Raw genomic sequence first — 23,410 nt, 5'->3', positions numbered from 1 at the left:
GAGCCCCAGTAATCCAGGGGGAAATGGTTAGTGACCTGCTGCACCACTTAGACATTCACAAGTCTATGGGGCCTGATGAGATCCACCCAAGAGTACTGAAGGAACTGGCAGATGTGCTCACCAAGCCCCTTTCCATCATTTACCAGCAGTCCTGGCTAACTGGGGAGGTCCCAGTTGACTGAAGATTAGCAAATGTGACGCCCATCTTCAAGAAGGGTCGGAAGGAGGACCCAGGGAACTACAGGCCTGTCAGCCTGACCTTGGTACTGGGAAAGCTGATGGAGCAGATCATCTTGAGTGCCATCACATGGCATGTAGAGGATAACCAAGGGATCAAGCCCAGCCAGCATGGGTTTAGGAAAGGCAGGTTCTGCTAGACCAACCTGATGTCTTTCTATGACAAGGTGACCTGCCTAGTGGATGAGGGGAAGGCTGTGGATGTTGTCTATCTAGACTTCAGTAAAGCCTTTGACACGGTTCCCCACAGCATTCTCCTGGAGAAACTGGCTGCTCATGGCTTGGACGGGTGTACTCTTCGCTGGGTAAAGAACTGGCTGGATGGCTGGGCCCAAAGAGTGGTGGTGAATGGAGTTTACTCCAGTTGGTGGCCGGTCACAAGTGGTGTTCCCCAGGGCTCTGTGTTGGGGCCAGTCCTGTTTAATATCTTTATCAATGATCTGGATGAAGGGATCGAGTGCACCCTCAGTAAGTTTGCAGATGACATCAAGTTGTGCGGGAGTGTTGATCTGCTTGAGGGTAGGAAAGCTCTACAGATGGACCTGGACAGGCTGGATCGATGGGCTGGGGCCAATTGTATGAGGTTCAACAAGGCCAAGTGCTAGGTCCTGCACTTGGGCCACAACAACCCCATGCAACGCTACAGGCTTGGGGAAGAGTGGCTGGAAAGCTGCCTGGCAGAAAAGGACCTGGGGGTGTTGGTTGACAGCCACCTGAATATGAGGCAGCAGTGTGCCCAGGTGGCCAAGAAAGCCAATGGCATCCTGGCTTGTATCAGGAATAGAGTGGCCAGCAGGACTAGGGAAGTGATCTTGCCCCTGTACTCGGCACTGGTGAGGCCGCACCTCGAATACTGTGTTCAGTTTTGGGCCCCTCACTACAAGAGAGACATTGAGGTGCTGGAGCGTGTCCAGAGAAGGGCAACGAAGCTGGTGACGGGTCTGGAGCACAAGTCTGATGAGGAGCGGCTGAGGGAACTGGGGTTGTTTAGCCTGGAGAAAAGGAGGCTGAGGAGAGACCTTATTGCTCTCTACAACTGCCTGAAAGGAGGTTGTAGAGAGGTGGATGTCGGTCTCTTCTCCCAAGTAACAAGTGATAGGATGAGAGGAAATGGCCTCAAGTTGCGCCAGGGGAGGTTTAGACTGGATATTAGGAAATTTTACTTCACTGAAAGGGTTATCAAGCATTGGAACAGGCTGCCCAGGGAAGTGGTTGAGTCACCATCCCTCAAAGTATTTAAAAGACATTTGGATGAGGTGCTTAGGGACATGGTGTAGTGGTGGTCTTGGTAGTGTTAGGTTTACGGTTGGACTTGATGCTCTTAAAGGTCTTTTCCAACCTAGACGATTCTGTGTGATTCTGTTTGTGATTCATCTAAGGATGAAAAATTAGATTAATTTTAAATTGGCTGCACTCTAGCTTTCTAATCAAACCAAGCTACCAAAACTGTGCCAGTTCTTTGGCTTCTAAAATACAGTTAAGTATACAGACTCAAGTCTTCAATCTGTAAGAACAAGCAGGCATGGGACCAGTAATTGAGCACAAAAATTGAAACTTTTTTTTTTACATTACAAGATACCACAAAATGCCTGTGGTGGTGCTGTGTGCGTGGGGTGGGAAATCAAGTCATATTTGTACTAATTTTCTCACCTCTTCCAAATTATGATGGAGTTAAATGCATTACTAATATTCTAATAATGGTAGTGTACCTAATAAAAATAATCTAGAAAATAATGTTTCTCTGTGTAAATGTTGAATTTCTCAAGCTGAATGACTTGAACAGGATGCTAGGGAGAGGGGCATTTCGGTGTTAAAATAACCTTTGAATTTAAAAAGTTCTATTAAGTAATGCAGAGAAGTTTCTTTCTACTTTTTTTTCTTCAGAAAGTAAGCTATATTGAAACTACTACAGATTTGGATTGAAAAATTCAAATGCTGGACATTATCAGTGGGAGTGTGACAAGAGTTTCCTCAGGCAGAGCTTAGAAAAGACTCAGCTGAGAAAGGAAGTCTGAGCTCTGTAGGGAAATGCAAGCCCACTTTCATTACTGAGCCCACTGGTGAACAGCCAACTACTAGCTGCAATGAAAGTTCACTAGTAATAAACCAAGACTTAAAAAGTACAATTGGCTGAGGCTCAAAATCTGAGCCAGCTGAAGCGTTTAAAGTTTAGGTATTTTCAGTAGTAATTTGAAACATGCACCCCCAATTTACAACTCAGATGATAGATATAAATTCAAGGATACTATTGATTTTCAGCTCCCTCATACTTATCTAAACCCCGTGGCAGGTAACATTTTTTTCCAATAAGGATTTCTAACTGACATTATAATTTGGGGTTTTCAACTCCATTGGTTAAAAAAATATTACACTGACTTTTATTAAACTTGGCAGCCAGGGTGAACTCCCTAACTTAACACAAACCATGTGCTTGGAGAAAGTAGCTCCTAAATAGAAAAGCTTTTTTTTTTAAGTTAGTTATAGGCTAGCATTTTAGTAGAATAAAGCTACCTCTAAAAGTTTGGCTAGTTGACTTTTCCCATTCGGCTGACAACTGCCACTTTTTCTAAAGGCAATGAAAAACATGTCATGTTGATGCATGTTCATATTACTAAAAAAGAAAAATTTAAACTCAAGTGCATTTGATATGTACTTGTTAAATGGTTTCAGAAATCTGGATACAAATAGAAATGGCTGTGCAAGTGATGTAGTCAATTGACTATCCAGTCAAGTGCTATCTATATGCAAAGTTTAGCCCAGGTCACCTACTGGGAAAGAAGTTAACTCTCTCATGGGATGTCTGGCTAGGTGACTTATCTGAACCAAAGAGACAACTACAGCTCTTCAGGTGCCATAAAGGCTTAGTCAAATCTTCAGGAAATATCACAGCCTCATTGTGCTGCTTGTACTCACATTCTGCCTCATTCAGGACCTCTGTTGCCGGAGATTTGACAGAAAGGGTAAGACAGGGCTCTGTTGAAAGCCACCAGAGTGGAGAAAATGTAACCATTAATAGTGAATGATCTTGATGAAACAAATGGATTTTCTCCAACATTAACTATTCATGATAGAAGTTAAGAAAATAAATTGCAAACAAACAAACAAACTCCTTCAAATAGGAACTTTATGTCCATTATGTATTCTGGAGTTGCTTTCCATATGTACAGTCACCTGCCAGTTTCCATCCTGGCAGTCTATTGTTACTGCTTAAGTCCAGCTGCTCATGGCTTTTACAGCACTTCCATTAGGAATTAACAAATGCATAGAAGCAGTGTACGACACAGCAAGAATTCAGGCAGCAACAGATAATACTAATTGGCAGTAAAACTGTCACTGCGGATGAGCAAAGACAACAAGAACAGTTAACTGCTGGGAAATTGAGGATGCTTCATGTTACTACAGGGTAAGATGCACCTGGGAAAAGAAAGCTGGGAAAGACCATTTAGGATGGGAAAGACCTGAAAACAAATTCAACCATATCTCTCACACACAAAAAAATAGAGACTTTGATCAAAAACTTCTGTATGAGGAAGGGAAGCAAAAACAGCTTAACTAACCCTTCTCCTGCCTTCTGGGCTTCAAAGACAAGTATCAGTAATGCAGAGCAAGGTCCAAGTAAACTTCACATCTATTGCAGTCTGTAAGAGTAGAAGTTAACTTTCTAGCAAAGCTCATTTGTCCAAAGGGAGCAGCAAAACACTCCAGACAGGTAATGTCTCACAGCTTCTTACACTTCTCAGGATGTTCAAGTTATTAGTCTTATGCCTTCTGTTTCAGAAATGAATTTCTTGAAATAACTACCATGAAGTACATTTGGCTTTTTTATGCTTAGCTAATGACTGAGTCAAAGCCTAGCTCTAGAACTGGCTTTCCAGCTTTTCTGACAGTCATGTTAGACAACAACATATTTCTAAATAACTGCAATTTAAGACATGAGAAATCTTCTGAGAAGGCAAGCACATGTTAAAAAACTGCTTTGTTTTTTTAAGGACCAATGTTTACTTTCCTTTATGATAGAATTCATTTAGCACAGTCCATAGCTTACTGTGTAACACAACTCAGAGCCGAAGTAAGCAGATACATTACACTCGAGACCAAATCAACAAGGCAAGGAAAGCACATCAGAGATTTTTCATTATGAGGAAACCTAAAGCTATGTGGTTTTTCTCTCATGATGCTGATGGCTAGAGCAGTTCCCTGTATCTGTTGCCGTGTGGCAGCCCAGAAGGAGACTAAACCAAATTGCTCTTCACCTGCCCAGGACTTAGGCCAGACACATGCTGCTTTTCTCCCCACAAGTAGTCTACGTGGGAACGGCAAGGTTATAGTATTGGGCCTATGTGAAGGATATATGCCTATAAAAGATTCTCCTCCTTTACCTTCCCCTCACTGCCCGAAAAAGTTAAATTCATCAGCCCTTTATGTTTCGGAAGCAGTTACAAAGAAGGTAACTTTGGGTTCCTGTGGGTTAGGAATGCAACTCCACCACTGTTCAGACATTTTGCAGTGTTTTTTGGTGTTTAAAAATATCCAACACCTATTTTAAAATTAAATCCCATTCAATCATCAGTACCCTTACTGATTCACAAGTTGGACTAACACCCTACTCTGGAACAGAGGAGAGATGTCAAAGATACTTGACTAGGATACTTAACCATGCTATAGCTGCAGCTGATATTTGAGCAGACTAATTGAGGATATGTACATTTGCTTTAGTTAAATTAATATACACTTTACTTAAATAGGAGCAGATGAACCATGAGAAAATGTATTTGTACATGCTGGAAGTCTATTTTCTTGGGTGGTATGGTCTTTCCTAGCAAGCAGTCTCAAATTTAAACCAAGTTGTCAGGAATATTTTCAAGTCAGTAGTATTCTTCTCCCCACTCCAGGCAGGATACTATGGGTCTTCTCTTTTGCATCTCTTTTCCAGTGCTTTTCCCCTTTTCTTTATTACATCTTTTGGGACAGACAGTTCACAGACCACTTGCTTGGTCTGATTTCTACCAGGAGCCACTTGAACAAAGTACTCATGTATCAGACTCAAGAGCCCAGCCTTTTGATGGCTGGGGATTTCTTTCCTGATTCACAATTCTGCGCGCAGACACTTGGCCAGGACTATAAAAATTCAGCATTATGTTTTAATATTTTATTTTTCTCATTTATTATCTGAAAAATAGATGGCAGTCCAATTCGCTGGCATCAGACAGGAACTTTATTACATTTATTAAAAAGTGAGACACAGTAATGTAAATCACCAGATCATACTTGCCAGTAAAAGTGCTTTACACACAGAACAGCGCGTAAACACAGATGCTAACACATCAGGATTGCCTAGTATTTGATGGAAACGGAATTTCTTGAGAGAGAAGTGAGGGGGGTGGAGTTTGGGTTTTGTGGGGTTTTTTTGTGCGTGCATCTGAAATACACAATTTTCCTGCCTGTAGGGCATGCATCAGGTTCAGCATAAGGTTGGTACTCTCCATCACATGCAGCAGTATGTAGAAAATCAGTAGTGATGCACAGATACTCTTTGAGGCTTTCACGCTGATACTTCTTAAGAGCAACAAAGTTGTCTTCTGAGCAGCAATGAGAATAGTATGGGCCACAGGCAGAGGAGAACCGCTTCCAGCCAGGGATTCTCTTGCCACAAATAGATTCAGGAAAGAGGCATTTCTTACCTACTAGTTTCACTATTTAGTAACTTTGAAGTGGTTTTGGTTCAAGGGCTTCCCATTTACTCTTTCCCTTTTCTATTCCTTAAGCTTCCTTCTGTGCTAGGCTCAGTGTGAAACCACTAAAGAAATCATCTACCTTTTGAATCCAAAGTATTAAAAGTGGTTTCCAAACTGGGCAATACCAGTTTGCAGAAGCTTAGTGTCAGGTAAAGGAAGGTGAAGGAGACAAGTACAGGGCTGCATAAAAATATATAGCTTGTATTAAGAAGTACCTGAAGGTAAGGAATGCACAATTGTACCTCAATGGGTGCTATTCCCTAGTTTTCATTGAGAAAAGACATTTGCAGATTTTAACAGACACCTGTTCCTGAACTATCTGACTAGTAGGAAGAAACACTGTGTGCTATGAATAAGGAAGCAGAATATGAAAGCAGCAATTAAAATTGCCCTGTTTCTCCATGTTCTGTGTTACAGAGCTAGAGAAGACAGTAGCAATTGCCCTGATTCATTCTTGGGAAGCCAAGAGACACTAGTAGAAAAAGTACAGTGAGGTAAAAGGAAACTCTAAGTAAGTCTAAGTAAAATCAGCCCACTTAAACCTGCTGCAAAATAGTGAAGACTGAAGTGCTGAGGGTGAAAATTTGCAGGACTCCCAAGCTCACTGTGGCATAGTGCCCTTTGAGAGGAATGGTATGGTGATTGGGATTGCCTCGATGCTTCAAGTACAGCAAATTTAGTGTAAAATGCAGCTTCAAGACAAAACCACCCTGATCCTGGGGCAGTTATGAGTCAGTCCTACCCTTCAGGACCTGGGAATTAACATCAGTAGGAAGCAGAGCATCTCAGTAGTAGCTATTGAAAAATAGGTAACCACATTCAGGTGTACATATGTTAAACAATTAACGATGAAACTGTGGTAAAACTTCCACCTCACTGGCACATATACAAAGCAAAATAAACTCTCAACTTCTCTAAAGTAACAGGAGATCTATGTCCAAGCTACAGTTTCTGTCTCTACAGAACACTGAGCATACAAAGTATTCCCTTAACCAATTATTGTTTAAAAGAGTGGTGTTTTCTTTTGGTAGAAAGCTAAGTACGTAATCATAGCAAAGATTAGTAATCACAAAAGTTGGAAGACTTTTCTAATTCAAGGAATTTTTGCAATGTTTGCTTTTAAAAGTCTCTCTGGTAATCCTTTATAAAACATCTGAAATTTGACCACTGTCAACTGCAATTTACATACTTAAGGAAAAAGATTTAATATGGAAAAAATTAATATGCTAGTTACGACCTTGTACGTTTTCCCCTCAGCTAGCAGTACTCAGTTGAAGAATGGATTTTGCTTTGCCCTATAAAGCCTACCTCTAGACAGGATTAGGTCAGAAGCAACTATTTCTTGGGAGATTGACAGATTTTATGCCATAAGGTGGCATAAGATTCATTTCACCAGGCATTGATTTTGCAAGGTATTAAGAGATACAGAAATTGATTTATGCTTAGAATTAGGTATGCAGTTAAGTATTTTGCTGCGCTAAATTGCAAGAAGAGAAAAATTAAAAAGTTCATAGCTGAACAGTGAGTTCATATCCCATCAAAAAGATCTCATAGTTTACAAGTAAGTTAAAGATTATTTTTTATTCAAGTTATTTGATAAACACAGCATCTTTACCTTGGACCAATGTTACTTATAGAATCATAGACTATCTCAAGTTGGAAGGGACCCATAAGAATCCAACTCCCTGCTCCTCGCAGCACTACCTAAAACTAAACCATACGACTAAGAGCATCATCCAGACGCTTCTTGAACTCTGCCAGGCTTGCTGCAGTGACCACTTCCCTGGGGAGTCTGTTCAAGTGAACGACCACCATCTCAGTGCACAACCTTTTCCTATCATCCAATCTGAACTTCTAAGAGATGCATTGCAGACATGGAATCTAATATTGGTTGGAGATGAGCAAGTCTAGTAGAACTGTGTTTAGATAAGCATCTAAATAGCTAAACAGTTATCACAAGTTGCTGTAAGATCTTATCTTTATACTTTCTGCCTGTACTAGGACCTTCTGGGACACTAGTTTTGGGGTTTTTTTCATTTTTTCTCTTCCCATCTGAATATTAATTATTATTTTTCTGATTTACATTTTAAAAATATAGGTTTGTTTGCTTATTTATTTAGTATTAATTAATTATTTACTTGAGGAAAAAATCTCTTTCTAGAAAAAGTAGGCATGATGTATGATTCCAAGTCAGGAGCAGTAAACTGTACATCAAGAAAAGTTTACTTCTAGTCAGGTTCAAGGTTGCAAGTTCTAAGACTGCACTATTTTTGTGCGATCACCAAAATAAGTTCTAAAATTCATTTAAACAGAGCTTTTAAGCAGCATAGCAATATAACAAAGAAATGAATTCCATTCTTATAGTTCTAGCATATGCAAAGCTCCTCAGTTAATTAAAAGCTTTGCGTAAGAGAAACTGCAGGGTAACTCTAGTCACATCTTTTGTACCGTCATCCTAAGAAGACTAATGAAGGGCATTGGGAATCCATGTAGCCTGTTGGCTAAGATTATTTAAATTAACTGGCAATTTTAGAGATTACTTGAGATGATTTTCAGGAAATGCAACTAGTTTCTGAAATAACCATTTCAAAATTTCAGGTAGGACAACCCAAATTGATACTACTCTACTGTGAAAGTAGTGACCCATTATGAAAATATTACGTTCTATTGAAAGTAAATAGCTTATTAACAATTTTACTGGGAGGAAAAAAACCCCTTAAAATGTAGTTGGAAGACAGACTCTCCCCTTTCACTATTCAAACTATTAACATAGAGGAGTATATAACATATTCAAACTCCACATGAATCTTGCAAAATGGCTGGAGCACTTTCACACCATATTATAAAGAAAGGTTCAAAGACTTGACATTCTACAGTGTTTATGTATTATTTCCTGCATATTATAGTTCTGTCCTGAAATGTATACTTAAAAATGTCAAGAACTATAAATACAGGGGAGTAGAGGCACACAACACACACTTTCTTTGTTGGTATTAAAGACTGAATATGAGACATCACTACAGAAATAGTTTTCTTAAGCTATTTCTTAGCATATTATTAAAGAGGAAAACAAAACCATTTACATAAGTGGACTACATCTTCTGCAAAGTTCACCACTAGAAAGAGTTTAGCATCTAGGATTTTGGAGAGCCAGAGGACACACATGGTTCTTATAAACTAGAAATAGTTTTGAATCAAATTTCTACAGGTTTTATTTTAAAATTTGCAGCTGACAGATAATGGTCAGCTAGGCTTTCTATATTCTTATGTGAAAACTAGACAAAAGAAATCAGAGAGCAGTGTGAAAACAAAATGTTGCTTTAAGTGCTATTTCTTGGTGAAAGTGGAAAAAGTAACAACGAAAACATTAAATCCTTAAAATCCTGTGAATATTAAGATTTTAAAAAGGAGCGAACCAATCTGAAAGATCAAAATTCATTATAAATACAACAATTCCATATATAACAGAGAGATGGGAAAAAAATCACCAAAACCTAGCATGTAAATGATGCATGGATGGAAGAAAGGATAGAATAATGTCCTTCAACTTCCAGGAGAGGTTTTTTAATTGCTATGTAGGATGGCAAAGAATTATACGGGGTGGGGGGTTTTGTGTGTGGCTTTTTTTGTTTTTCTTGCCTATTTTTTTTTTACAAAACACCTGTATAATTTTACAGTTTGTACCTCAATACTGGAGTCACATTGAAAACATCGTATTTGTCATTTGTATGCAAAATTATAATGTGACCCTACATATAAACTCAGTGCATGCTCAGAATGTACATAAAAACTAAGCACTGAAGCTGAGCACCTGCAGTTTCTTATACCATGTTCCAGCAATAGCTCCAGTTCTATGCAAGTTAAGTCAATGGACCTGGAGGAGCAGCACTTTTAAACCATGGCCTGCATAAATTACGCAGCTAACATGCTGCCAGATCAGTACATTTAGTGAGAAGTTTTGCATTGCCCTTAAACAGAGAATTAGCTAACTTGGTAATGATGATTGATTCAGATTCAGAAAAGATCTTTGTAGATACGTAATTTGACAGCCTGCATAAACACAAGCCATAAAACTTCCATGCATTACGTTCTGCATTGAATTTATGAGATAGTTTAACATACTATTTTTTAAAAAGAAGACACAATCTTACTGTTTTGCTACAACTTCTTGAGACAGCCAAATGCCTAGAAAGTCTATGTGAACATGTGTGTGTCGAGATCTTTTCGCAGGGAAAGGAAGCAATACATAAATTTAAGGATCAAGCATTTTCATCTGACCCAATAACGTCCTTAAGTAAAACCTCTTTTTAGAAGAAAGTCATTAATATATTCTGGGATGAATTCTGTCCTTCTCCTGCATCAGTCAGCATCATTAAAGTGCTGTAACTGAGGCAAAAAATGGGTCCTGTTATTTACGTCCTTTATATATTTGTACCAGGCAACTAAGGGAACTTTTCTTCTTGGACAAGAATTCTCTCACTTTCTGCTTCCACTTCCCACAAATACTACAGTAAAAAGAAACAGTAAGCAGGCCCAATTCCTATCTATTAAAATATGGTTTATCTGGAATGGCTCCTTTGTGACTGACAGAAACCTTCTGGGTTCGCAGACTTGTCTCCAATAGCAGCAGCTGGCTGTTGGCCTCAGAGTTTTTGAGAAGATGAAGCCTGAAGTCACTGGACTCAGGTTTGCACCCTGGCAACTAAAAAACCTAGTGTTTTGCTTAACAGAAACATCCTGGGAGACTGGCAAAACCAAACAAACATAAAACAGGGAGAAACCTGGGGAAGATGAGTAGTTGCATCACTGCTCTTTCCTCCTGCCTCCCACTGTAATTTCTGGACAATCTATGTCACTTTCTATAGCTAAGTTACAATTTAGGGAATTATTTCACCATTAAAAATGCTGAGTCATCTTTGCTGAGACAGGCCTATAACATAATAGTGACACAATTTGGGAATAACTTAATGTAGCATTTAACACAGCATTTCATGTGGTTTGGCTAGGATACATAAGGGATAGACAGACAGCGTTGTTCTTTGCAGTATTTTAGGCTGTGGATTGTGTGTTAAACAGTACTTACAAGATTATGCATTGCCTGGTGGGAAAGGACATGTGCGGTTTAGCTAATAATCCTGACTTCATTCTGTGTAGGAAAAGAGCTTGACTCATCAGTACAAGCTGAACACAAGATGTTCAAGAGTGAGATGGTTATGATTGTTTTACTAGTTAGTGCCCCTGCAGACTTAGTAGGAATTATGAGTTTCTCACAGATTTCTACCAAAAGTCACAGTATTCTGATGGAGTATTTTGTCAGCTCCGTGTAGCAATTGTTTGTGAAAACTGAGATAGATAACAGACTTACTGACAGTTTTTAATCTTAATCTCAGAGGGACAAAGGCTAATCAAATGCTGCTGCAAGACAAGATTCAATTTCAGACAAGTATCCTTTCAAAACCAGCACAGGATGGAAGGCTGCCAAAAAAACCCACATGTATTTGGTACCCAAGAAAGGAGGAGGTCCTCCAGGTTGACAATGCATTAAAACCATACTTTTGATAGTTTCTCAAGGGAATAGGCTAGAGGACGCAAGGATGATCGTATTGCTTTTTCTGTGATAGCTGACAAGCTAATAAAAAGCAGGATGACAACCAAAACTCTAATCAGTTCTTAATTTCTCTGATACATGTCAAGGCTCTAGCATGTCTTCAAGCTCACTCTGTCCTTCATAGCCCAATTTAACACCAAAACCTGATTTTGGACCAGACATTTCTGAAAACAAAACAAAAAACAACAACAAACCAAAACCTGAGCCTGGAAACAGGAACCATAACCCAGGGCTTCTGGATTATTGAACCAGTATTAGACAACAGTCATGATCCTTCTTGTGCGTTCTTTTGGCAATAAAACAATTTTTCCCCTTGCTTAGTGGCAGCACCAGACAAGGTGGAAGAAGAATGCTCTGCATTCAGCTTGTCCTGGTTATTTTGACCTACCAGGAACTACAGAGATGGATCTGGTCCTGAACCTCTTACTTCTTGATGACAGCTTTCACCAGCACCCCATTCTAGTAAAAGCAAGCAGCACCAGCAACCAACAGCAGCTTCACTGCTTTTGAGCTGGCAGAATCCTCTTCCCCACTGATGGCTACAGTGTACGTCCTGGTTTGGTGTATACTTCAGGGTGTGTTGCTGTGCTGGGCTTCATGCATTTGCTCTCTGTGCTTAGCACAGGAGGTAAATAAGACTAGCAAGATTTTTTTTTTGACAGTTACAAAGTTATGGGGGGAGGTGGACCTCACTACCACCAAGGTAGAAGCCACCCCTGCTTTCAGCTGGGCTGACCCTGCAGTTTGCCATAAACCCCCAATGCTACACATTAAATAATCTCGGAGCAGGTATACCAAGCCAGGCTTCCCAGTTCACTTCAACACACCACCTGAGCCATTGGGACTGGTGCGTTTCTTGAATGCATGTTCTAGTTTTAAAGTGCTTAATTGTGAAAGCATCCAAGTGAGGTCATCTTTTCACTTACATAGCATTCAGATGGAGGTGGCTCTGGATTTTAGTGATAATTATGTTTAAATCTTATTTTAAATGTAATAAAGGGCTAAAGCATATAGCCATAGATTCTCCAAAAAACTAAAACTTTTCAGATCTCTGGTTCAAGTGAGCTCAATGCTAAGAGAATAAGGATTTTACTCCTTTTTCACACGTTTGTGTAGATGAATCATGATTATGAATCATTAACACTGCATAAGTGTAAACCGCTTCATTAGTACAGGACATTAAGACCTTTTTTTTTTAACCTTTATTTAGGGGCCTCAGCACAAGTTTATAGTGACTTTTCCAGAACTATCTGTGAAGTGACTTGCCCTTCCTCCCAGGTCTCTTCTGGAAGAAGTGACCTAGGCAAGACAAAGCAGAATTGGCCCTGTGACATGTGAAGGTAAGAGAGGTGTCTAGAAGAAGAAGAAGAAAAAAATCTTTCAACTTCTAAAGTTATGAGTGAACCCCAGTAGGCGGAAGGCTTTTTATTTCGTGCAATCACTCTTTTACTACACTTTTAAAAATCTAACGTATTTCTTCAAAAGCACCATTATACAACACCAAATACTGTAAATCATGTGTGTTTAACAACTGGTAAAAAGACCAGAGAGGTTATATAGACAAATTAAACTAGAATTGTTTGAAAGGAAGTTCACAGCGCTTTTTAAATATCTTACTGGTTTAAAAATAACTCTTCCATTAGCTTTAAAGAAAAAAGACCCTGACATCTGAGAAGTTCATTAGCTCTACACAAAGTACCAAATAACTTCGATACTATGCAATTGTTTAAGTCTAAGGTACGGAACAAAACAACAGCCTAGATTCTATTTTCAGCAAAAAAAACATATATCATTTTAAGCTCACATAAACAAGTAAATGGTGAAGTGAATGAAAGTGTGCTAGGAATATGACTGCTGGTAATGGCAGATAACACCACTTATTTAAGTTTATTTGAAATTGTCCGGGGATGGAAATATTTTAGAAATATTGCCTAGAAAATCTGCTATTAATTTTTGAAAAACAGTGTAAAAATATACTGGTATGTCAGATAAACAAAACTACAATTTTCTTTTTGTACGCTATGAATACTAAGAAAGTTTGCAGAAATTATATCAGCTGTGGGGATTTTTCTTCTCACACTTAATACAGGAATCTTATTTCAATGTACTTAAACATCTACAAGGTAAAGAGAGCATAATGATCTTTCCTCTGTCAGCTCTACTGTGCAGATATTTAAATTGTGTAGTTGATGTTAAATATCTTTGCTGCTTCTTTAGCATGTGAGTTCCTCAAAGTCATATGATGTGTCTCTCCAGAGAAGTGAAATTATCTGCACTTCTCCGAGAGGGAAATGAGACTGAGACACTTACAAGTATGCAGCTGTGCTGAGAATCAAACCTCAGTCTCCTGAGTTCCAGCCTAATGCATTAATTGCTGCACAGCAATTAAAAGCAGTATCACATACATGACAGACCTTCTTCTATCTAACATCACCATAAGGTTAAAAAAAAAAAAAGTCATCAGTACTGTAACAAAGTATTGCACTATATCAATATGCATACCAATATTCACTATGCTTGACAACTGAAGGCCTTCAGAGGAGGGCCAGCAAAAAAGGCTAGGATCCTTACTTAAGTTTCTACTGGAGTCCTCCCTGGTTTAAGAAATAAACACAAATTACAACCTTCAACCAACCCAAAGAATCTGCATAAATCATATCAACTAAAGTTTATCCATTCTTTGATTAAATTTGAACCACTCCAACACATTTTCCCTAGTTAACATATTCCAATAGATTATACATCAATATATGCCATTGCCAGTGCATCTTTGTAGGTTGGCATTTTAACAGTAGAAATACCTCAAGATGTCTTGGTTTCATTATCTTAATATTAGTTACTGTTTGAAGATACTCTTGAAGACCCCTACTCCATGAAGAAAGCCAGGGTTATAATTTTTAATTGCTGTTATTAGGAGGCTCATGACATTCTCTTTCATGTTGTATAACCATATGTCCTAAGACAGACTCACAAAGTCAATGCTATGACACATTCCTAGAAATTTATTGCACATAGCAAAAGCAGGGATATTAGAAAGAATCAGAAATCCTTCAAGACTGTTCTCAGCTAGAACTAGGTCACTAGATGATAGCTCTTGATTAACATTCAAAAGTTTAAAATAGCCCCTACTATTTTTTCCCTGAATTTCAAAGATCATTCTGGAATAGCAAGAGTTGACACTACAGGAAGAAACCACACTTTCCTGCAATGAGCAGAAGCTTCCAACTAGTTACAGATCTATTTTTCCAAAATCTGTGGGTGTCTGAGCTCAGCATTTCCACTCTAAGCTCATCTCGGGACGAAAACTGCACTAAGGAGGACAGACAGAAGTGGCAAATAAAGTAGAAGGAAGAGAAGCAAGAACTCCAGCTTGCTTCAAAACTTACTGCATATGCTGGTTCACTTTCCATGAACCACTGCATCCCAGTACTTATTGTCATTCTGTTATGCCGCTGCATAACAACCTACCTTTGTCTAAGTTGTAAATGTGAATATCTAAATAGTCAATTAATCTAGGCTGACATTGCTCCATCAAATGACAGAAGATGTATTCTGACTTCTCCAGCCTTAAAAAAATTGCTGTATTATGTCACCATAAGTAAATCATAAGGCTTAGCATATTAGCTTCTGCAAAGTAGCAAACATTGGAAAACTCAGGTCGATAGTGTGAGACAGGAGGAAGTTGTGTTTTGCTTCCTTTTTTTCTGTTGTAATATGAGAAATCAGAACTTCCCACTGTGTTGATGGCCATAAATAGAATTACAATTATAAAGCCTCTAATCAGAACGCTGTTCCTCTCGGTCCCACTTTCTTGTGATTAATGTTAAAGTAGGGAAGAAATGGTGGTTGCACATACTGTAACTATAATTAAGCCAAATAATATGCTGCCTACTCAGTACCACAGATCTGATTTTACTTACATGCACAAACGTATGTTAATTTGTTAAAGAACCATTTTAACTTACATCAAACACACTTTCTACTGTTAAAGGTATGTCAGGGCAACAGTTGGTTTCTGATGAGTTTGCTACACTCAGGACCAGCCTAATCAGCTTTGGCACAAGATTAATGCAAACTACTGGTCCCTTCTGCCATGCTTGTAGTAAGGCCTGTATGCATGGCAAGTAATCAAAGTGATAATACTTAAACCATACCATCTACATCCAGTTGAGAGTCCTAATATGGTTAAGTTAGACATAACAGGCATAAATTTTGCTGAAGTTTGTCTCCTTCCTTAATGTTTATAATTATATAGTTGCCTTACAGGAATAAGAGCAGCTACCACCTGAGCTGCTCCACAAAGTCTGCCAGCAGCTGTTGAGGAGACCAGTTCTCCCCTCAGTGAACCCTAGTTGACGTCAGCAGAGGTTACTGTTGTGAGAGGCCAGTGCTGGTTATAGAATAATCAGATTCCAGTCACAGGTGGAGAAATCACTAGATAAGGCCAGTGACATCAGATAGTCTATTTAAACCTCTATGGTGTTTTACAAAGGACAGCTAGGGAGACAAACCACATGGAATGACAAAGTTGGCATACTGTTTGATGGTTTAGGAAGAAAGCAAATGAGACATCATCTCATTGCACCTCATATGACAAGACTGAGCCATACATGATGATTCTTTCTTGCCTCCTTTCTGAACTGCTAAACAGAACTGGATCTCACCAGTCTGCTCTGTTACTCATAGTAACCTTCAACCCTGCTTAAAATGCTCTTAGGATATAATGTAAACCATGATATTTAAACAGCATTGATATAATTCCTATTTATTGTACAGCAGCCAACAAGCTGTATCTTCCTGGGCAGCAGAGAGATACGCCTTTTGTTCCCAGTCATCTTGTTCTCCAGTAGCGAGTGGATATCTCAAAGGCAAGAATAGTGAGAGTATTGTTGGGAATATGGATGCAGTGCAGTAGCATGTTAGAATATCTGAGTTGTTACATAAGCTTTTATGGTTGAAGTTTTCTGAGGACATGCATTTGAATTCTTTTTCCTAGTCATGTTTTACACATCTCAATTTCATTTGGTTTCCCATGGTAGCTTCAGCCAAAACACAGAACAAACATAAGGGTGAGAATGTACAAGAATATGTTCATCCATTTTTCAAGTTTAACAAGATTAAGTGAAATTAATGTTTCTCTCAATCCCCTCACAGAGGGGATCTGTCACATAACTCACAGATGACTAAAATTTAGCTTGAAATTTTTGTGACTCTTACTATTCAAGCCAAACCTCACAAACAGCTACACAACTGAAACATGTTCTAGACCCTCTGTGTACTTCTTAGAATCTATAAGGTAATGCTAACCAAGATAATGAGAGATTTAAAATATTCTCTGCCTGTGATACAGATCTTTTTTCAAATCTTCAGAGCTATAATACTGCCTTTTATCAGAATTATGTGTGCTTGAGTTGACAGAATACAATGAAGAAACTTGAACAGAAGAAAACTTCACTGTTGAAGTTCAAGCACCCTGCAGTGCGTGATCACAGGATATTACAAGCTGTGCTCCTAACCCCGTTAACAAAGTGCCCGTGAAGAATATGTACTGCATGTATAGAATAATGAAAGGGATACATCACTCTTGGCCCATGAAACTTGGTGGTTACATTGACCATGTCAGTTTGTGACCTTGTTCAGCAGCACTTTTTTCCCCATGCTGTGCTAGTGAAGCAAGAAAAATACCTTGAAGACTCTAATACCACTTTTGATATCTATTAACTGTCCTCAGTTAAGGGATGCAACAGGTGTAAGGGTATTTGCCCCACAGTAAAATCTGGGCTTACACCTATTTTATCAAAGAACCAGCATAACTACTGATTTTAATGGATTCAGGATTATACTTCAAATATTACAGTTTTGTGGTGTACCTGGACAACAAACAGGGTTTCTGAGCTTCCCTTTTCCGGGTTTGCAAGGTCTTTGTTTCTTTTAGATAGTCAGAAAGCTTGAAAACATACTATGAAAGCCCCCCCACACGCATTATACATATTTTGCAATACCTCAATAGCCAAGAGGTGTTTTCAGATTGCTGCTAAATGCGGCTTAATGGAATGTCCAAGTAAAGGAAGGTTGATTTAATGGAGTGAAACATTTAAGAATTAGACATAAACTAATTTGAGATGATCAGTTTCCATCAGTTCATACAACATTTACCACGGTAGTAAACCTAAAACAGTAAAAATGAATGTTCTATTCTTTCCTGAATTTCAGGTTAACATGAAGAGAATTGTAGAGTTCCACTGAAATCCTCAAACACACATAATTTTTAACCATTACAGTTTCTGAAAGAAGCAATTGATAATCATCAGGGAAGAGTCTAAAGTCCATTTGAGAAGAAGGCAGTGAAACATGCATATTACCAGGTGACTGTATTTGAAAGTTATTTACAGGATGCTCTTCCCAGCCCTTTGACATCTCCAGTGAGTATACACTACGCTTCATAGTGCAAATCTGCTCTCTAGTGGCAAAAAATTACCACACCAATTTTACAGAAGAATCCTTAGTTAATCCTGATGTAATGAAATCAATTCATTGTTGTTTTGCAAGAGTGGGTAATAAGAAAAAAAATAATGAAATAAAAATCTGAGAGACTGAAACTAAGAGTATGTAACTCTGTTTAGATCTAATAATTCTAGTTTTTTTCGCTGGCAGTCAGATCAACCTTTTGTAATATAAACTTAAAATATAGTTGAGGTAGGCTGGGTAATCATAAGAAGAACTTGAACAAAAAAGAGTTACTTTACTGCTGGTGTGAACTGTGCAGGGTTTTATCAGGTTCGAATCAACAAGCTTGAAAGCTTGTAAGACTGGAATGTCAACTCTCAATGCACATGCATGTTATTACTTGTCAGCAAAATTTCTCTCCCTTTAAGCTAGGAAGTAACCACAGAAACAGGAGAAATAGGAGAGCAATGTCATTAGATCATTTTAATCATTTCCCAGTTACATCTTTCCTTGCATAAGTTTTCATGAGAGACTTCAAGAAAGACTGGGAAGAAATATTGCACAATTGAATTTACAGGGTCTACTCATTTCACTTTGGAGACTTGTAAACCTTATTATTAGCTCCTGAAATCATGATTGTGTTTAGATTAGGCTGAGTAGCATAACCCTTCCTAGCTTTTCAGCTACTTCATTCTTCATTTTAGTAATTCACACATAACTGCGTGTTCACTTATGAACACTAGTAGATTAAACTACAGTAGAATAGCTAAATTGGCCATGGCTCCCAGGTGTCAGTACTTGGCTGAAATACATACATGGGTTGAGGAATGAACTGCCAGTTTCCAGTTCAGGAAGTAAAGGCTACCCAAAACTGGCCATTTTAATATGCAGAAGTTCAGCAACAGCTAGGTACGCATTTTCAACTGAGGGCACAGAGGGGAGGTTGATGACCAGTTCTGCTATAGCCTCCAACATACCTGATACTTGAGAGCATATTGGCAGGATAAAATTGAGTTTTATGAGGACTTAAGAGGATTTAAGTGACTTAAGAAATGTTTGGAGTTCTCCTTATACCAATGTATTTGTATGATATTTGGTGGATTTCTCAGATGTTCAGTAAAAGAAAGATTAAGAACAGTGGAAAAAGAGTGGGTTAACACTCAAAATGAGGTTGCACTTCATGACAAACAGAGCCTTCTTAGAGTACACTGACCTTCTTAATTGCCAGCCCTCAAACCTGGGAAGATAAGGCAGACCAACAGCTTTTGGAAACTCTCTTTTTTAGGCACTGCGGTGAAACGTTTATCTCAGTTGAAGTCCCGACTCTGGATTTTCAAGACAGAAACTCATTCAGATGTGCAGATGCACACAGCTGCATAACCTGTGCACCTGCCGGTCAAGAACACCTATAAATAGCTAATCCTTTAGCACTTTCCTCCTGCTATGATTTTGCACCGCAGTAGCGCACAATAGTTCCTCATTGTGCATTGGCTTTTCTTATACTGTAACTAGGCAACAGGCCTATCTAAAAACTAGCTGATCCTTGCCCCAAACAGCTAGCAATCTAAGGGACCAATGTGACAACAGCTGAACATAATTAACAGAGTGTGGGAGACAGACAGACTGGTCTGCATAACAGAATCGGTCACAGTGCAGCAGCTGCTGCCTAACTAGCAAAAATGCTCTATGCTGGCATGGTGCAGAGGATGATCTGCTGAGGGATTTAGAGGGGGCAACAAGGTTGTTTCATGTTTCTACAAAGTTTCTTGCTCCATGCATTTTGCAGTACTTGCAGGTTCCTGTTATGACCAGGTTGCTGTCAATCAAAGTTCTGTGCGAAGCAGACACATGTATTTTGTTTTGTGTACAGAAAAAAAGTAATTATGGAATCAAGCCTGGGGAAGCATGCTGTCCAGTTCTGTAAGAACAGGACACCTTGTTGTTCTGTCCCAGACATACCTTAGGTGGGCACTCTACAAGCTTCTGTTGATATTTCTACCCCTAGCATTATTCTACGGAATGAAAAAAATATCTGCAGTACTAAATTCAAACCTAGCTTGGCTCAAGATTATGCTACGATGTCAAGGGATACCAATTCAACCTAATTCAACTTAAATTCTGAAATATTTACATCAGGACTGATGTTAAATTCAAAGACACAAGTTTTTAAGACAATTTGAGACACAAGTTTTTAAGAAAACCTGAAGACTATTTCCTATGGAGTCAGTACTACAAAACAAACAGTTCAAATATCTTACCTGAATTTTCCAATTGGACTACCCAGGACAGTTAAGGTGGCAAGGAACCAGATGCACCTCCTGTTCCCTGGCTGATCTGTGTACATAAGGTAAGCGTACAAGGAAATCTGATACTCTGCCCTCATAAGGCGATGATCTAGCTCAGTTCCAAATTACACAACATCACTGTTTTTTTAAGCAAGGATTGCCACTTCTACTCACACCCTCTGATAAAGGGATATTACTAGTTTACATTGTTCCTTTTGCACGATGTTGTTTAAAAGCATTTGTATCACCATAAAAGATTTGTATAATCATAAAAGACTGTCCCTAGCTAACCCAGTCCAAAGTTAGCACATTTTTAAGTTACTGCTTCACAGCTGTAGTTTCCAATAATTATGAGATATAGTACTGATATAACCTGATGCTTTTAGGAAGCATTGGGTCAGACATACTTGCACCACTTCTAAAAGACTTGAGAAAAAAGATCCAAAGCAGTGTTGCTCACAGCATGACTAACTGCAGAAATTACTGAAAACGTCCTTGGCTAACGCTCTGCAGGGGGTCAAGGAGAAAAGTAATCAGTGTGCTGGAAGATACATATATATATATATGCAAACTAAGCTTTTATCGGGGGAGCAAGCTGTCATAAGACATTTGTATTAAACCTGGCAGGGTGAGGGGTGATCATCAAAAAGCAGAAACACGCATACTGGAGAAGGGAGGGGAGGCCCTGTGGTTAAGATAACATGCTTCACAGCAGGACAGTCAGGAATGAATTACTTGCCACAGGAAGAATGTAGGGCAGGATGTCAGATACGGGAATGATATTTTTCCAGTGGAATGGTGTCAGCATTTAATCCTTTCTGGCTTGATCTTCCTCCCTCAATTAGTTCTTTTTCGTTTTTAAACTATTATCGAAAAATTGCTCTTGACAGTATAATATAATTGGCAGTTTGATCAAGGATAAAAGATTATGGGTTTGGGGCATTCATTGCTTTAAGACATTCATGTTTACTGTTTTACAAGAAAATATAAAGTTTGTTTCATAAGAATGGAAAACTGTCTTGACCATCTAACCCTGAAAACTGGGCCTGGAATGAGATAATAGCTTGGTTTTCATCCTGGTCCCCACTTATTACCAAAACTGAAATTTGGCAACTGCAATTTTTTCCCCCACTTTTCGTCACCCAAATAAAATTTTTACTAATTCCTTGACTAGAATGTAGATCAATAGTGCTAAAAGTAAAAATATGCCAACTCTCCTGCTCCTGAAAAAAAACCCCAACAACCGCCCCCACAAAAAAACCAGCAATGAAACCCAAGAAAAACCTTTAGTTTATATTAAATTTAAATGTATGAAACAGCCAATAAGTGTTTGTGGGCCGACTGCTATGACTTGAACAATAAAAACCAGGTAATGAATGAATTATTCTTCACATTTTAAACTCCCCCTTCAACAGTCTATTTCCCTGTGACCCCAGCATAAAAGCTTTCTGCAACATTGGTGCGTCTATTTAGCACCTTGCAACCCCCCTCAGAAATCACCTGGAGAAGACCACCTTTCTATTGCTTGTGTGTTCTCACTCAGCACTTATCCCCACAGTGTCTGAGCTCCTGGTAGGGCTTAAAACAGCGTGGCTAACATCTGCCATATGTTGTTTGTACTCCCATCCTTCCCCCAGGGAGGAAATGTGCCATAAAGAGTCCTGTTTTCAAGAGGATTTGCTTTTGTTGTTGGGGTTTTTCTGTAGCACATGTGGAAAATTAACTTATCAGAGCTTTAGCCCAAAAAAAAGGAAAATTCATTCAGACTCAGCCTGACCAACATCGCCGAGTCAGCAATGTTCCCTTTGTGGGTGGCAGAGCACACCTCAAGAGCATCCTGAGCACAAATGCAGTATTATCTTGTGGGTGCGAGATGGTCTTATCCCCATCCATAGGAGTGTCAGAGATCAAACCCCAATACCCTGAGTTTCATGTGGAAATCCAGAGACACACAATACCTCAGTATTATGGGTACTTGGTGCAAGGCACCGAGCAGTGACGTGTTCAATTTCTGAGCAGTATTAAGGTTAAGATCTATGTATAGTGTTTACAGTAGCCTAATTTTGTGGTGTGTGCAACTTCTTTCTGTCATTCATGACTCACCTTACTTACACAGGAAATACACTTAATCACAGCTGCCATCTAACAAGATCAACGTCTAGCAAAGAGGGGGGGTGTGGTGTCCTGAACCTTCTCCTATGCTGTTTGTGTTTTGTGTTTCTTGGTTTGTTTTTTTTTTTTTAAAAACAGAGCCAGCCCATATAGTTCAGAGCACTGGTATCATTTTCACATTTTTTCTGAACTCTGTGATTATTTTGTTTAGCCTTCTCTGAAATTGCTTTAGATAGCTAAGCTTAAACAGTTCCTGACTGCCATGATATTTTCATTGGTAAAGCATGTGAAATGCTGTTACAATTGTGATAGTGAATACACTGACTATGTGTTACACTGGGAAGTTAAAAGATATTTGAAAAATCCCTATGGCAAATGTGAGCAACACAATTCTTTTTAACGTCTTAGTTTTGTCTTTACAGTAACTTGTTTGTCTCTTGACTTTTAGGTTAAATGCCCTTATTAATAGGAATACCCTTACTGATCGAAAATGCACTTTCTTAGCCTCCCCCAAGAGTAAACACCATAAAAAAAGAGAAATGTATGTCTGAAAGAAGTTTCAGCAGCTGTCTAATGATACACACCATGGTACAGATTTTGCAAATGGAAAACTAACAGAACTGTGTCATTTGAAAATTATATAACTACAAATAGATGAGGTGCTAGGAATAAATAGTGCATTGTTTTTCCAGTGAAATATCAGTGTGCCCCGATCTAAAATCCCTCTGACAATCACTCTGACAACACCCTTTCCACACTGAATAGGTTTAAGAAAAGTTTGTCAGTTGCCTTTTACCCATTGATATATTTGCTAGAGACTGGCTCAAGACCGCTAACCAATCCTGTGCAAGTCCCATATACTTTAAAAATAATTCAGTTGCAATGGGACCCCTGCCAGGTCAGACCCAAACTGGTAACTTCCTGGTCCTGCTGTTCACTCACCGCACACAACTGTTCCATGTAGGAACCTTCCACGGTTAGGCTAG

General features: G+C 38.9%; 1 long non-coding RNA gene across 1 annotated transcript in view; it reads right to left on the bottom strand.

Annotated features, from left to right (window-relative positions):
- The window catches only part of LOC140650989 (uncharacterized), a 55,812-nt gene extending 35,431 nt beyond the window's left edge, over positions 1 to 20,381 (bottom strand). Inside the window, exon 1 of the long non-coding RNA XR_012042222.1 lies at positions 20,286 to 20,381. This is a non-coding gene — a long non-coding RNA (uncharacterized lncRNA). The remainder of the gene's footprint in view (positions 1 to 20,285) is intronic.
- Positions 20,382 to 23,410: the final 3,029 nt, after the last annotated feature.

The sequence above is a fragment of the Ciconia boyciana genome, chromosome 4 (assembly GCF_034638445.1).
Source record: "Ciconia boyciana chromosome 4, ASM3463844v1, whole genome shotgun sequence".
Lineage (NCBI taxonomy): Eukaryota > Metazoa > Chordata > Aves > Ciconiiformes > Ciconiidae > Ciconia > Ciconia boyciana.
Note: the sequence above shows the minus strand (reverse complement) of the source record. Positions and strands in the feature narration are given on the sequence as shown.